This window comes from Anolis carolinensis, chromosome 1, assembly GCF_035594765.1.
Source record: "Anolis carolinensis isolate JA03-04 chromosome 1, rAnoCar3.1.pri, whole genome shotgun sequence".
In the NCBI taxonomy this organism is placed as follows: domain Eukaryota; kingdom Metazoa; phylum Chordata; class Lepidosauria; order Squamata; family Dactyloidae; genus Anolis; species Anolis carolinensis.
The window spans coordinates 131,668,693-131,684,250 of record NC_085841.1 but is presented as its reverse complement, the minus strand read 5'-3'; the positions used below and the strand labels follow the sequence as shown (position 1 = coordinate 131,684,250).

The window sequence follows — 15,558 nt, the reverse complement described above, 5'->3', positions numbered from 1 at the left end:
GGTGAACAATCAGTCTTGTATCACTGCCAGAAACTGATAGCATTTATAATGTTTCTTGTGATAAAAGAAGCATCACGCAGAAAATGTATCTATGTCATCTTAATCATGAACAAGGGACATATATAAAAAGGTAGTTCACATGATATCCGACTCTGTGTTTCAAACAGAGTAGGAAGTCCATTTCCTCAGAAGTTTCCATCTCTCTGGATAATATGGGATATAAAAATCACAAGCAATGCTCTTAAAATGTAATGCAGTTTTTCTTTCTTCCTCCTGCCCTAAACTGGTTATATGTTCCCAGGCCTTTTACCTCTTTGCTCTCTCCCCCAAGGTCTCTTTGACACCAGAACCCGAAATAGGTCCATATATATCCTTCAAATTTCATTCTCTCTCTGTACTTCAGTCAGCACCAGAGGAACATCCTTTATTCAGAAAGCAGCACCTTGAGTGTTTAGTTAGGATTTTATTTGTTCCCTTAAAAAAGAAAAAAATGTCTAAAAATCACATTATAGCACAAGAAGATATTTCAAGACTAAGAACTGCCAGCCCCTTTCTCAAACACTTCAGAGGTTCATGTTTGAACTGTAATTTTTGTTCATTATAGCAGAACTCAAGTTGACTGGGAGCGACAGCCTCCGCTTGGTCCTCCTGCGATGTGTCAGCAAGAGCGGCAGTCTTCCCATGTGTTTGCAGCTTTGTAAGTGGATCCCAGCAGGTGGTGGGCAACTCCGAATGCCACAGGCTCCCATATCCTCTGTCACTTGCACATGCTCTGAGACGCTGGTTAGCAGCCCTTCCTCCTCCTGGGGGCCTAGGCGTGAATACAAATAAGCAGAAATCAACTAGATTGGGTCATTTTATCCCAGGAATAAGAAAGAACTATCGCAAGTCAGTTATTACTATTTCTATAGCAGCCTCATGGGGATCTCTAAGCTCGTGAAGAATTGGAGATATGATTTGTCTTTTCCCCCCACTTCCATAACTGTACTTATAATTAAAGTATAACAACAAAAATGAAAAAGGAAGTTAATGCAGAAGAATAATATCAAAGAATGAGAAAGAAAGTAGAATAAAAATATGCATTGATTTCAGGCTCTTCTAACAGTAATTATACTAAGCTAAATAAAAATTTATTCTGTAGGTAAAGTTGCAATTTCTATACTTTTACTACTCCAGCTATATAATTTATCTAATACTTACCAAAACTCACTGTCTTATATTATGCCCATTACTCTAAAAAAAAAGTTTCCCAGTCTTTCAAAAAAGACACCAATGATTTTTCGCAATTCAAAGTTATCAACTTATCTATTTTTTGCTAAATCCAAAGTTTCAATAACCATTCTTCTTGTGTAGTCATACTGTATTTCTTGGATACATTGTAGAATTAATGTGGTTTGATACCCCTTTAACTGCCATGGCTAAATGCCATGGAATCTGGGGAGTGGTTGTCTGCAAGGTCTTTAGCCATCTCTGGTGTCTCACCATGATTCCATAGCATTGAGCCATGCCAGTTAAAATGGTGCCAAAATGTAATAATTCTAGTGTAGATAGACGCACCCTTTCTCAGAGACTTTGATAATTGAAGTATGTCTGTATTACACTCCTCCTTCACCAGAAATAGCATCCAAATATGGAAACATAGCATTGTCTTCAACTACCCATTAGGTATTAAAATGTCCTTCTAAAAAGCATTCACCTGTAAAACAAACAAACAAGAAGGCAAGCAAAATAAATTGGGTACATTCATTTTCTTTATTTCTTCACACTGGCTTCTGAGAAGGAAAGACTATCCCCAGTGGCCCCTACAAGAATTTGCCCAAACTAAAAGCTTCAGAACTGAAAACTAGCATGACTATTGCCAATGAAGCCATCTAGCGGCCCCTCTACACTGGCCCAAATGACAGACTCCTAGGACTGTGGAAGTAGTCCCAGTAGTTTGTCCCCACAGACCCCATACCCCATTGGAACTGGGCCTTTCAGGAAGGCCTGGATGTAATGGGGTATCTAAATAATTCGGGACAAGTCAGGGTTTACCTGCTTTTTCTCGAATTACTTGCTTTTACCTGAGGCATTGTTTGAACACCTCAAGTAAAAATCCATCAGGGCCCGCATTTTGAGCCCTGTCTGGAAGGGCCCTTAGCCCTTAGCACGATGGCTGTGGGGGACTATGTGCTGGGATCACAAATCGAAATCCTAAATAATCAGGCTTTTTCCAGGTTGAAATGATGCCAAAGTGTCATCTGGACGCCCCAGGCTAACCCATTTCATATAGCACATTATGTGGCTGTGTAGCTGAAGCCTGGGTTTGCCTCTAAAGCAGTGATTCTCAACTTGTGGATCCCCAGATGTTTTGGCCTTCATCTCCCAGAAATCCTAACAGCTGGTAAACTGACTGGGATTTCTGGGAGTTGTAGGCCAAAACACCCACAGATTAAGAACCATTGCTCTAAAGAGATATTACAAAATAGCAGCCAACCCAACTACACAAACAAAGAGGCATTCAGAGGTGCAAGTTTGTTTCAGCTTTCTACAATGGACACACATCACTTCACAGGAAGTCAGCCAGGAGAACTGGGACAAGAGCTAGGATTCCACACACATTTACCTATTTAGAAATTCAAAGAAGTAACTAAGTAGCAAAATTGTCCTCACCACCTGAGCAGAAGCTACAGATGACTGATACTTCACATGACTATATGCCCCACTGCAGTGAGAACCACTTCGTAAATAGGTCACCTCTTAGTTTTCCTACAACTGCTGCAGTCTCAAGGTTTCCCCATATTAAAATATATTGGAAAGTATGTATGATTGATTACACATATATTTTTGTATGTTATACAGAAAGATATGGAAGTTGAACTAGGGTTCCGATACTCCTGACTTATCTAAATTGTTTCATAAGAGCTAATGATGTAACTGCACTGCTGATTTGTCCTCCCTCTCTAAAGCAACTGTAAAATTGAGACTGTGAAAATTGATAATATTCATTGGCATATATTTGTGAGCTTACCAATTTTTTGCTCAAATTTATGTCGCTCAAGTAAACTAAGAACTTGATTTCACAGCAGGAATGGGAATTGTTTGGACTTCAAAATGTTCTTGAACTGCAAATGCCAACAGCCCTAGCCAGCAAAAAGTAATAGTTGGAATTGGAGTTCAACAACATCTGGAGGGACCACACCCCTTTTCCTTCTTTAATGATCAACTTCAAAATATCCTAACTAGACAATTTAGTCATTACCAAAGAGGGTAAACACACACTGGTTGGCATTTTGTTGGTTAGTCATTATGAGAGTAGACTCGTTCAATTAACTGCTGAATTGTGAGTTAACACACAAGTAAATTCAGTTGATTTAATTTATCTACTTTGGTCAAGGCCAAAGACAGAATGTAGGTCATCGTTAAATATGAGTAAATGAATGCCTAACAATTATAGCTTAATACTATGTAAAATAAGATATAAATGCTGAAGAAATGTAATACTGTATGTGGAATATTTTCACTGTTTTCACTATGCCTAGCAGAGAATACTTTACTAAAAGACAAAGATTTGATTTATTTTAACCACTATTGCTAAATTAGAAATCACCAAAAAGAAGAAAACGGGATAGCTTTCATTAGAAAAATGGTGGAAGAAAACATGAGATGCATGGTTAATTGAGAAACCTACAGACAACATCAAAGCATTAAAAGGATAAATAAGACAAGTGGCATTTACTGGAAAATGGCTTTATTGTATTGAATATGTCAACAACAACCCACAGCAATTAGAATCACCAGCACATAATTGGAGAATGTACGAGACAGCCTGCAAGAAAATCCACCTACAAACTGACTGTTGCTTAAGTTGTTTACCCTAAATATTAATCATGTTCATGTGTTGCTGATATATTGATTATCTAAGAAATCTATTTGTTCATTTGTTGATGAATTTCAATGTTGACAACTTGTACTGCTGATTAATATTAAAATAAAATCACATTTAAAAAGCAAAATAAGAATATGTCATTGCCTTTATTTTGTTTGGCATTACAACCACCACACTGCAGTTTAATCATTGTTATTCTCAGGCCACAGCTGGAAAAGTTCTTACAAGAAGAGGCTGAATGGCCTTTTTTCGGGGAATCTTTCACTGTGTCACCATAGGATTGGATGAGATATCTCCTTGGATTGTTCTAATTCTCCACTTCTATGATTATATAAAAACAGCGTGAACATTTTTGGCATGTTCAAGCCACCCCAAAACTCCTTCATACTGAACATAACCATACTCAGTGCAAGGCATATTTGGGGGATATCCCAACTTCCATACACTTTAATTCAGAATTTACTGCTAATCCAAGTTTCCCAGGAGTATTGAGCAAAAAAGATACTAGCATGGTATTTCATTTCCAACTTCATAGTTGGGAAGCAGCGATGGGATCCAATGCTTAATAAATCATCTCATTTATACACACAATCTTTACATCAGGTAGTTCTAGGTGTTGTATTTTCATGGTATTCTAATTGTGATTATACTGTTTTGAACTTTTTATTTATTGAATGTATTTTTTTTATTATCAAGGGTCATGTTTTGTGGGAGTTCTTATTGCTCAGAAGTTGAACATTTTATTTTTAGTCAAACCTACTTGCAATCCAGAAGATGTAATATTTTCTGCTACTGATAGCCTTATTTCAGAAGAACTATCCTTAGGAACTCTCTCTACATTGATTTAGGTCATGAAACAGACATTCTGGGATAATACCGTTTGGATATTATTGAGCTGACCCTTATTTGAACCACTCAACTGAAGCATTGGGAAGCAGCTTCATCCATTACCATTCTCCTGAGATATTAAATATATGCCTGGAAGGACTTAGAGGGAAAATGTGCGGGAGTTTGTGATGAGGAGCTACTCATTCAGATTTTAATATATGCAGAGTACAGCCTAATGCTGGAAGGAAATCCCCTTTACAATTAAAAAAATATGCATGTTATGTAATAAATTAGTAAACAAAACAAATGATATACCTATTTATTGTAAATGGCAAGTAGAAATAGTATGAAAAATCAAGTAATTATGTCCTTTTTTAAAGATAACAAGTTCTATTTTCAATACATATCTCTAGTTCGAATTCAAATTGTAGAAATGTGTGAGAGAAGCTTAACGAACAAGCTGCTTGCTCCAGCTGAACTCAAAGCATTCTCCATAGCTTTCCACTTTGTATATCCATTTGAGCCTATGCAAAGTAAGTGTGAAATGCTCTTAGATTAGAAACTTTACAGCCATTTTGCATGTCAGTTTGTGCCTAAATGAAGTTCAGGAGAGTTGAGCAGGAAGTCTAAGTGAGATGGGATTAAAGATTGCCATAAATGATTTCTTTAAAAACATCTGAAAATACTATGTAAGTACAACAACGTGCCTTCATATATGAATTAGTAATAATTTGCATCCTACCATGGCATTACATTTCATGGACTACATGTTCCTGTGAGGCAAGATGCTATGTGGACTGTGGCAGTTCTACTAGAAGGGCCTCCCATATCAGGAGGGTTTTGCTGAGGAGTGAGACCTTGGACCTTATCACATGAATCTGCTATTCCACTGTAGTCACATCATCATTGATAGTGTAGACATACTTGGTTGAGCACTTTCGATGTTACAATTACACCAGTTCACCAATCTATGATCCTGCAATTGTATTTCTGCATATCCTCATATCAAAGTATCCCATATTTTCACACTACCACTGTTCCTTTATTTTGTTTCTTTTATTCATACTTGTTGTTTAGGGTCACCATAAGTCAGAAGCACATTGAAAGCACAGAACAACAATGTGAGAATCATGAAACAGGGAAAGCTAGACACTGTAAAACAAAAGATGAAGTGTGTAAACACTACAATAGGGTCCAGATACCTTAAGGCAGTAGTTCCCAACCATGTGACCATGGCCCACTTTGACAAGGAACCACCCTCCAACTTTAGTACCAAAAGGGTTACGAATCAGATTTTGGTCAACTGTAGATTCAATTTGATTATTTGGGATGCTGATTCAGAAAATTGTATTGGATAAACCACATCAGCTCTAGTTTCTGATACAGAACATATGCCAACCAGTAGTCCCTAAGTGCTTGCCCACCGAAAATCATATTTACTAATCTAGAACTGATGTGGTCTATCCAATGCAATGGTCAGCTCTGTGGAAAGAAGCAGAAATAAAATAAAATAAATAAAGAGGTAGGAGGTTCGCAGACCGGATTTTCGTACTCATGGCTCACTACTGGGCCGCGGCCCACAGATTGTGAATCACTGCCTTAAGGGCACCAGATTCTATCTGATCTTGGAAGCTAAGCAGGATCATCCGTGGTTAGTATTTCAATTGGAGACTGCTAATTAATACCTTTTAATGGTTGTACAGGTGATCCATTCTGACAGCAGCAGGAGCTTGGATAGAACTCTGTGGCTGGTAGATGTGGCAGCAGTGGCAACATGAGCATGATCAGGACAGGGAAAGAGTGATGATGCTGGCATCCATCTAGACAGGGTGAACCATCCTGTTACCCAAACCTGATACAGAGACCTGGTACAGTTGCCCAGACTGCTCCAAAACCCCAGGAAACTCCAAAGTTTCCACTAGACTTGGAGCCCCCTCAATTTCACCTAAAGTGAATCAAAATCGTAATACAGTCATAAATGCCAGGATACTCACTGGAAACACCTATGGGTCAGGAAGGCTGGCAGTGGTCCATTCATTGGTAAGTATGGAGTTTTGGGCCTGTGTAAACAAGTCCTTAGTTAAATATGAGCTAATTGAAGATTCCTGCCCACATTTTTGAAAGCAAAAAAGAAAGTGTAATGTTGCTTTCAATAGGGGTCATGAGAGTACATTTTGACCCTCTCTAGACTATTTGAACTATTTTGAAAAAAACGACATTTAAAGTCAGATAAAAAATCATGATCCCAATTTATGGTTATAATCTTGTTATAGGACAGTCTTATGAAGGTGTAGTTAAAATCAGATGAAAATAAAATTTCACTGTTTTAGTTCATGCAAAAATTGAGAAATACAGAAAAGGGGAAGAAGGGAGACAGAATGGTTATAGTTTTTATGAAAGTTACATTTCACACACAAACTTTTAAAAATTGATTACACTATGGTAGATTAAATTCAGGTAATCCATTTACCTGCCACACAGGCATAAATTCTTAATCCACCCCCCAAAACCTTTTCATGGTGCTTGCTGTCAAAGGGTTTCTAAACCTGATAGTTTGACTCATGCTGCTAACTTCTTCCAGTAGTCTTTCATTGTGCTGTTCTATAGGGGCAAAGTAATATAAAGTAAAATTATAGAGACTGGCTTCCAAAGCAATAGAAATGTGAACAAATCTACTCCCCACTCAGGAAGACTTGCTGTGTGGGTATATGCAGCTAACTCTGAGTAATTACATCAACTTAGCAACATCAGAGGAAGCCTGGGTTACGGAAACTCAATGGGAAAGTTGAGCTTTGAAGGCATGGGATCTGGGTAAAGGAGAGAGAGATGAATGGGGTTCACAATAGGTATATCACTACAACTTTAAATACTTGTTACATTAGATGTAACAATTGGCATTTCAGAAGAAACAAAGGTTTTTATTCAGACCAAAATAAGCTTCAGCACTTCTGTTGTGTGTCTGCAGTCAGAGGGCAACTTTGGATTCTTAAGAGTAGATAGGATTTTCCCCACTGAAGGCATACAGAGAGCATTTTTTCACTCTGTGCCATGTATTTTAAAGTCTTATTCAAGTTTAGGTCACTGCCAACAATCACTAGTATTATCCTTGAGGTTCTGAACTTCCACAGAATTTATCTGACATTTTTTAACATCTACATATGCAAGTTGGCATTCAAATGCAGACTCATAATTGTTACCAGAACACTACTTAAAGTGAAAAGGCAATGCTAGTATAAGGATATGGAAATCTCTTCTTATTCATAATAACAAAATATATTCATAGCATATACTCATTCTACCCACTCTTAGCCTAATGGGTAGGAAAGACTTTAAAGGCCAAGATACAACATCATGCTAACACTGCAATGGCAGTACAATGGAATTATCTTTCTCGCTCCTCATTCTGACACTCTCAGCATCATCTGCGTTTTTCTGGCTCTCCAGAGCAGATTTTTTTCAGATGCATGAAGGCTGCAGTGAGGAAGGGAGACTGGTTTCCTCTCAGTTCCACCAAGGGGAGCAATTCTGTTAGCAGATGTCTCCTGCTGGATGGAAGCCATTGCCATTTGTTTCTTTTTAAGTTAACACATTTCAAATTGCCCCTTTCAAGTTAGCAAATATTGCCAAAATGTCATCACTTTTTCCCCTATATGATTTTTAATAACTTTGCCCGATGAAGATGCCAGTGAATCTTTGAAAGTGAATTTTGTGCATTTTAGTTGGCCAACAAAGGTATTGTTCATTTGTGGATATTGTCTTTTGTTGTAAAATACTATAGTGTTTCTGCATACATATGGGATTGGTGATAGTTTCTTCACCATGCAATGGGCTCCTTCCCTTCACGGGCACTGACAGCACACTCAAGGTGTATCTATTCAGAAGTAAGGCCTGTAGAATTCAATGGATCCACTCCTTGGTGCATTTCTGACCTAGAGTAATGCTGGGTATAGGCCTGCTATTCAAAGTATGGAAGTACTGTATACATCTGGGGCTTGTCTATACTTATTTTAAAAAATATTTTGGGCACCATATTTTTATGGTCCTCATTGGTCCTACAGTGAGACCACCATAACTAACTAACTGCACTGTTAGGGAGCAGTCCACAGTTCCAGTCCTTTGTATTGTTTTTGATCATATGGACAGCAGGGGTGCACTAATATTGTTATACTAATATATGTCTACTTTCTTTTTAAAAAACAAAATTTGACCCACCTCCCACCAACCAGTTGTGCCCACCATTAACTCCTCTCCCTAACTACACAGAGATGTGATGAAACTGGAGAACTGGCTACAGGCTCAAAAGTTCAGACTTTTTGTAAAGCCCGGGGTAGGAGAGGGTTTTTTTAAAGCCCAAAGAGACATATTGCAAATCAGTAATCCTGGTGTCATGTTAGGATGAGAACACCTATGAGGTGAGTACATTTTTGATCCATGTAGAAGACAATGGACTATGTGAGTATACATGTTTGTATGTGTGCATTATACATGTGGGTCTGTGTCGCCATATTCTTATCAGTTTATCATATGCTTATCAATTCTCTTCTTCCAAAGAATCTATGATGAAATGTTATAATATTCTTATTCAGTGATTTAGCTTCCAAGACCTGCATCCTTTTTCAGCTAGGCTATTTATACATTCTTTAGAATAAGTAGCTTCCCTTGAATTATTTGCCGGAGCATCTGAGGAAAACAAAGGTTAGAGTAGTGAAGAAGAAAGCACAGAGCCACAAGGAGAGGCAGACACACAGAGAAAGAGAGAGAGCTACATTTCTTCCTGGCATTAGATTGCTTCCAAATTGAATCTGAGCATCTATTTCAAAAGACCTCCTGTAGAGCCGGCCTTTGTGTCCTCTGAACTCAAATCCATACGGCATGGAGGGAAGAGAGCCGCATCTGTCTGGTTTTGCTCTCATCTCTTGTCAAACAAAAAAGGATTCATTTCCTTCTATCAGACAATGCGTCATAGCTCACACTTTTAGGAAAGGACAACCTGCCACAATACTTCCCTCTCATCATTGCTTGCAGTTCATTAGGATAAAAAGAACTCCCTAAATGAAGGGATGTTTTAATGGTCTCCCCTCCCTCCTCCGTTTTGTTGTCTCATCAGCATCCTGTTAATCCAGATAACCTTTGAATTTTATGGGCTTGTTTTTGTAATTAAACACATCAGGCTTACCCAAGGCTTCGCTGCAAAGGGATGTTTGGACACTTTCTTTAGCCCAGAACAACATAATGATTTGTCAGCCACTAGAGTCCTTGAAGGGGAATATATCATCCAAGCATAGATATTATGTTGGCAAAAATAAATAATACAGGATAGCCTGAAAGACAGATTTTAAGAAAGAAGGATATGCAGGCACAGAAAACATGCACAAAATGGCAGATGTGCCATGAACATGGTCTAACAAGTTTAACATCAAACACTACCCATAAACATAATTAGCATACCAATACCCAATAAGCAAATGTTTTAAATACAGTATATCTAGTCAATTAATTTTATAAAATGAGTGCATAAAACAGATTATGTATTCTGAAAAATATAGAAGCTAGCAAATATTTAAATATGTTCACTGCAGTGGCTCCCAAAGTGACCCATTTAAGGTGGAAGCAGGTGTCAAACAGAGATGTGTTAATGCCCCGACCTTATTTTCCACCTTCACAGCTATGATACTGCACCTTATTGATGGGAAGCTTCCCGCCGTTGTGGAAATCACCTATCAGACAGATGGCAAGCTATTTAACCTCACCAGACTGAAAGTCAAAAGTAAGGTCACAACAACATCTGTTACAGAACTCCAATATGCTGATGATAATGTAGTCTGTGCTCATTTAGAAGAAGACCTACAAGCCACTCTAAACATCTTTGCAGAAGCATATGAAAAGCTTGGCTTCTCACTGAACAAAATGTTCTTTCGACAGGCACCAACCAATCCCTCTACAATGCCAAAAATACAGCTTCATGGTGTAACATTGACCATTTCTGCTACCATGGTAGCCACCTCTTCACAAAAATCAACATTGACACTGAAATACAACACCATCTAAGCTCAGCGAGTGCAGCATTTTTTCAAATGAAGCAGAGCATGTTTGAGGATCAGGACATTTGTAGGGAGACCAAAATGCTTGTTTCTAAAGCTATTGTCCTCCCAACCCTGTTATATACCTGTGAAATGCGGACCATCTAAAAATGTTACTCTCAACTTCTGGAATGGTTTCATCAGTGCTGCTTCTGAAAAATCCTGCAAATCTCTTGGAAAGACAGGCAGACAAATGTCAGTGTTCTGGAAGAAGCAAAGATCACCAGCATTGAAGTGATGATCCGTTGCCATCAACTTTGCTGAACTGGCCACATTGTCCAAAGGCCCAATCACCATCTCCCAAAGCAGTTACTATATTCCCAATTCAAGAATGGAAAACAGAATGTTTGTGGATAGGAAAAGAGATTTAAAGATGGGCTTAAAGCTAACTTTAAAAACTATGGCATAGACACTGGGAACTGGGAAGCCCTGGCCCTTGAGCGCTCTAACTGGAGGTCAACCATTTCCAACAGTGCTATGGAATCTGAAGAGTCACGAATGGAGGGTGAAATGGAGAAACCGGTCAAGAGGAAGGCACATCAATCCAACCCTTGTCAGGACTGCCTTTCATATGGAAATCTATGCCCTCATTACAAAAGAACATACAGATCAATTATAGGTCTCAATTACAGACCCCTATGGACCCATCACGAAGTCCACTAGACATACATGACCACAAATAATGGCCTATGGTGATGACGCTGAAAGGTAAAACTACACTCGGTGACAAAAATATTAATTTTTGGAAGGGATACATCATGTTCTAGAACAGTTCACTATAAAGAAGACAGGCAGAAAATCTAGGTCTAATTCTGAGCGGTTTCAGATTTCATCGATACCCTGTTTCCCCTAAAATAAGACATCCCCAGAAAATAAGACCTAGTAGCGGTTTTGCTGAATTGCTAAATATAAGGCCTCCCCTGAAAGTAAGACCTAGCACCGTTTGTGTTTGGAAGCATGCCCGCCGAACAGAACACCAGAGCATGCAGGTTTGGTAAATGTACGTACCATAGATTGTTGTATATGGAAATAATGGTAGTAAGAAGAAATTCTTGATAGGATTCACAGTTTGTCTGGTTTGTGATGACAACTACTGTACAGTATATAATAAATGTTCATTTTTTTGTTCAACAATAAATGTGAATTTGTCTTCATGGAAAAATAAGACATCCCCTGAAAATAAGACCTAGAGCATCTTTGGGAGCAAAAATTAATTTAAGACAGTGTCTTATTTTCGGGGAAACACGGTAATATCCATGGGGTTGAACAATGCAAAAGCAATGGCTACAGTGTTGTCAAGATCAACATATATGAGGGATAAGCGGTCCAATGTAATTAAATCTAACTTCAAAACAGAAAACAGAACATTAAACAAAAGTCAAAAAGGGAAAATTAAGAGGTTCTCAAATCTCTGGGATGCTTGGAGATTATTTGAAACCACATTACTAGTTATTGTACTCAAGTAGATACACTCCTCAAATAGGAAAGCTTCCAAAAAAGATGGCAGCACAGTAAATAAGCAGAGTGAAAAGATCTATAAAAGGGAACAAAATGTCCCTTTCAACTACTGAAATCCTAACAAAATGAGTAAAAGATTAATCTGACATAATCCACAAATAAGAAAAAATAGGACAAGCAAAATCAACAACAAAAAAGACTTTGATGAATATATTGCTAGGAAAGTAAAACAAACAACACACCTTTCTTTAAATATTATCAGAAGAAGAAGAAATAAAACATCCAAAGAAGTTGTAGAATCCATAACAAAGAAGTGATGGGACTATTGAAGGAAGATAAAGAAATAAAAAGGTGGTTGAAAAAATTATTTGAGTCTGTCTTTGCAAAAGAAGATATCAGATAAGTGCTCGTGTCTAAACCTTTCTTTTCTGGGAGAGTGCTCTAACTAAAAGAAAGGAGATGAGATAAAGTTCAAAGTCAGATTGACAAATTAAAAATTAAGATATCAAAATGTTCAAACAGTATATTTTGAAAAACCTGAAATGTAGTATTATTGAACTTTTAATAAAATATTAAATTAAAAAAAATCAGCATGTGCACCAATCTCTAAAAGATAAGCTATGACAGTACAAGTTTGTAAGGCTGAAAATGGATAAAACACAAAAATCAGTAAATAAATATGCCATTCTACCATGTTGCCAGCTGCACTACTTGAAGCAATGCCCTCACATTGAAACACATTTTCTTTTCCCCCCCTATGATAAAGTTATCTAGGCCAAAAGAAAACCCCAAGCCAAACACTGTTTTGTCCAACAATGTAGCTACAAGAGGAGAGGCAAAATGGCAGCATAGAATACATAATACAAGTTCAACTTCCCCATGTCTTCAAATTGTGGAGAGGGAGGCACTGAGAATTGTTCATAAGTAAAAGTAAAGATTTTCCCCTGACATTAAGTTTAGTTGTGTCCGAGTCTGGGGGTTGGTGCTCATCTCTATTTCTAAGCCAAAGAGCCGGCGTTGTCCATAGACATCTCCAAGGTAATGTGGCCAGCATGACTGCATGGAGTGCCATTACCTTCCTGCCGGACCTGTACTTATTGATCTACTCAGATTTGCATGTCTTTGAACTGACATGTTGGCAGAAGCTGGAGCTAATAGCGAGAGCTCACCCTGCTCCATGGATTCAAACCACCAACCTTTCAGTCAGCAAGTTCAACAGCTCAGCAGTTTAACCCACTGCACCATTGGGGGCACTGCTGTAGATATAAACATTTCCTGTGCTTGCATGCCCTTGATGCCTTTGCCTGTTCTTATTCTTTGGATGCCAAAATTAAATTTCCAAATGCACAACTGAAGTTTTATGTTACTGTAATGCTAGAAGTTTGGGGATGGAAGGGAAATTTCACCTCGGGACAGAATTCTAATTTGGCAAGGCTTTGTGAAATGTTAAGTACATTTAAGTGGTGGACTTGTGATAAAGCTAAGAAATATTGGATGCTGATTTGAGGATTGAAGATATTTTTGAAAACTAAAGTTGATCTACACCTGGAACAGGATGTATCAAAGAAATAGGGGTGCATTCTGGTTTTGATCCCGCAGCTTCAGCCCAGCAAGGTCTGTTGTCTTTGTCCCTTGCATTTGTTCATTCTGCATTTGTTCATTAACAGCGAGACACCAGACCTAGAATCTTATTTCAAGGTATTGATCACACTTACTATCCCTCACTGCAAAGAATCCAGGAAACGCTGAATGGCATTTCTAATAACTAGATACTAGTATGGCACTATCGGCCTCTTAATAATCCTACTGTATGTTGAATCAACACAGTTAATATAGCTTTTCTTCCCCCCCTTGCTGTGATGAGAGTTGAGGAAGCACTCATAATCAATTATGTGCTTTCCCACCCACACTTTGTGGCCCTTCTGGGTCTTTGGCAGCATATTGCTCCATTAAGAAAAGCTGAGCCAGTTCGTGATTCTTCCTCCTTCCAGGGAGTGTTCCCTGGCTGCTGATATGTGCAGCTTTCCATCTGTGAGAAAAAGCTTTCATCTCAACTTGCTAACTTCTGACTTATCTACCATTAATGCAGGGATGCCCCTTTGCTTTAATATGGAAAGGAAAGTTACTGAAGAGATGCCCTTTACTACAGATGCCCTTTATTACATGCCATTAAACTCAGGAACAGATGATAGGGGAGTACCATGACACGGAGACTGCTTAAAGACAGAAGCAATTTATTATTACTAGAGAGAGAGTTGGCAAAAAGCATCACATATCTCCTAGATGGATCTGCCTTCCCTACAGTAGATCTGTAACATTTACTGAATCATGTAAAGGACCCAATTGAGGGAAGAAGTATTAATCTCGGACAGATATGATTAACAGTTAGTGCAATTTTAGTAATGTGTTCACAAAGCAGTTCTAGTCATACCTGCTGGAAGTAACCACATATTTCTCTTAGAATGTAACATCATGTTAGTCCTACCGTGTTTCCCCAAAAATAAGACAATGCCTTATATTAATTTTTGCTCCCAAAGATGCACTAGGTCTTATTTTCAGGGAATGTCTTATTTTTCCATGAAGAAGAATTCACATTTATTGTTGAACCAAAAAAATGAACATTTATTATATACTATACAGTAGCTGTCATCACAAACCAGCATAACCAGACAAACTGTGAATCCTATCAAGAATTTTTTATTAGTACCATTATTTCCATGTACATTTACCAATCCTACAAGCTCTAGTGTTCTGTTTGGCGGGCATGCTTCCAAACAAAAACTTTGCTAGGTCTTACATTTGGTGGAGGCCTTATATTTAGCAATTCAGCAAAACCTCTACTAGGTCTTATTTTCAGGGGATGTCTTATTTTCGGGGAAACAGGGTATGTCTAATGATAAACTGCTTTATGGACTCTTCCATAATCAAAATAGCACCCAGCTCATACAACAGGCATTTGAGACTGGGAACCCATGGAATTTGGCAGATTTTGTTTGGGGTATGTACAGAAAACTAGAATGAGCCGATTAGAACATAGTTTTCTTGAAAGAGCACGGCTGCTTGGCTGGCTGGCTGGCTGACTGGTTGGCAAAAGTAGCCGTTCATGTTGCAGGAAATTTTTGGCCTACTTGCTGTTTTTGTTGCTTACAGAAGAAGAGATAGATTTTATTGATTGATTTATTTATTTATTTAATTATTTATTGTGTCAGAAGCGAACTGAGGGTGCAAGTTGTAATGTATTTGAAAACACAAAGTTTTCTTTAAAAATAACTTGGCATTATACTAAACGTCCTTTAACCAGTAGCTGGCCACTTGGAGTTGCTG

At 38.2% G+C, this 15,558-nt stretch overlaps 1 protein-coding gene across 1 annotated transcript in view; it reads right to left on the bottom strand.

Annotated features, from left to right (window-relative positions):
• Positions 1–443: 443 nt before the first annotated feature.
• eipr1 (EARP complex and GARP complex interacting protein 1) overlaps positions 444–15,558 on the bottom strand; it is a 242,646-nt gene continuing 227,531 nt past the window's right edge. Inside the window, exons 10-11 of the transcript XR_010006712.1 lie at positions 1,558–1,696; positions 444–811 (exon numbers count right to left, since the gene is read on the bottom strand). The gene's annotated coding sequence lies outside the window, so the exon portion shown is untranslated. The remainder of the gene's footprint in view (positions 812–1,557; positions 1,697–15,558) is intronic.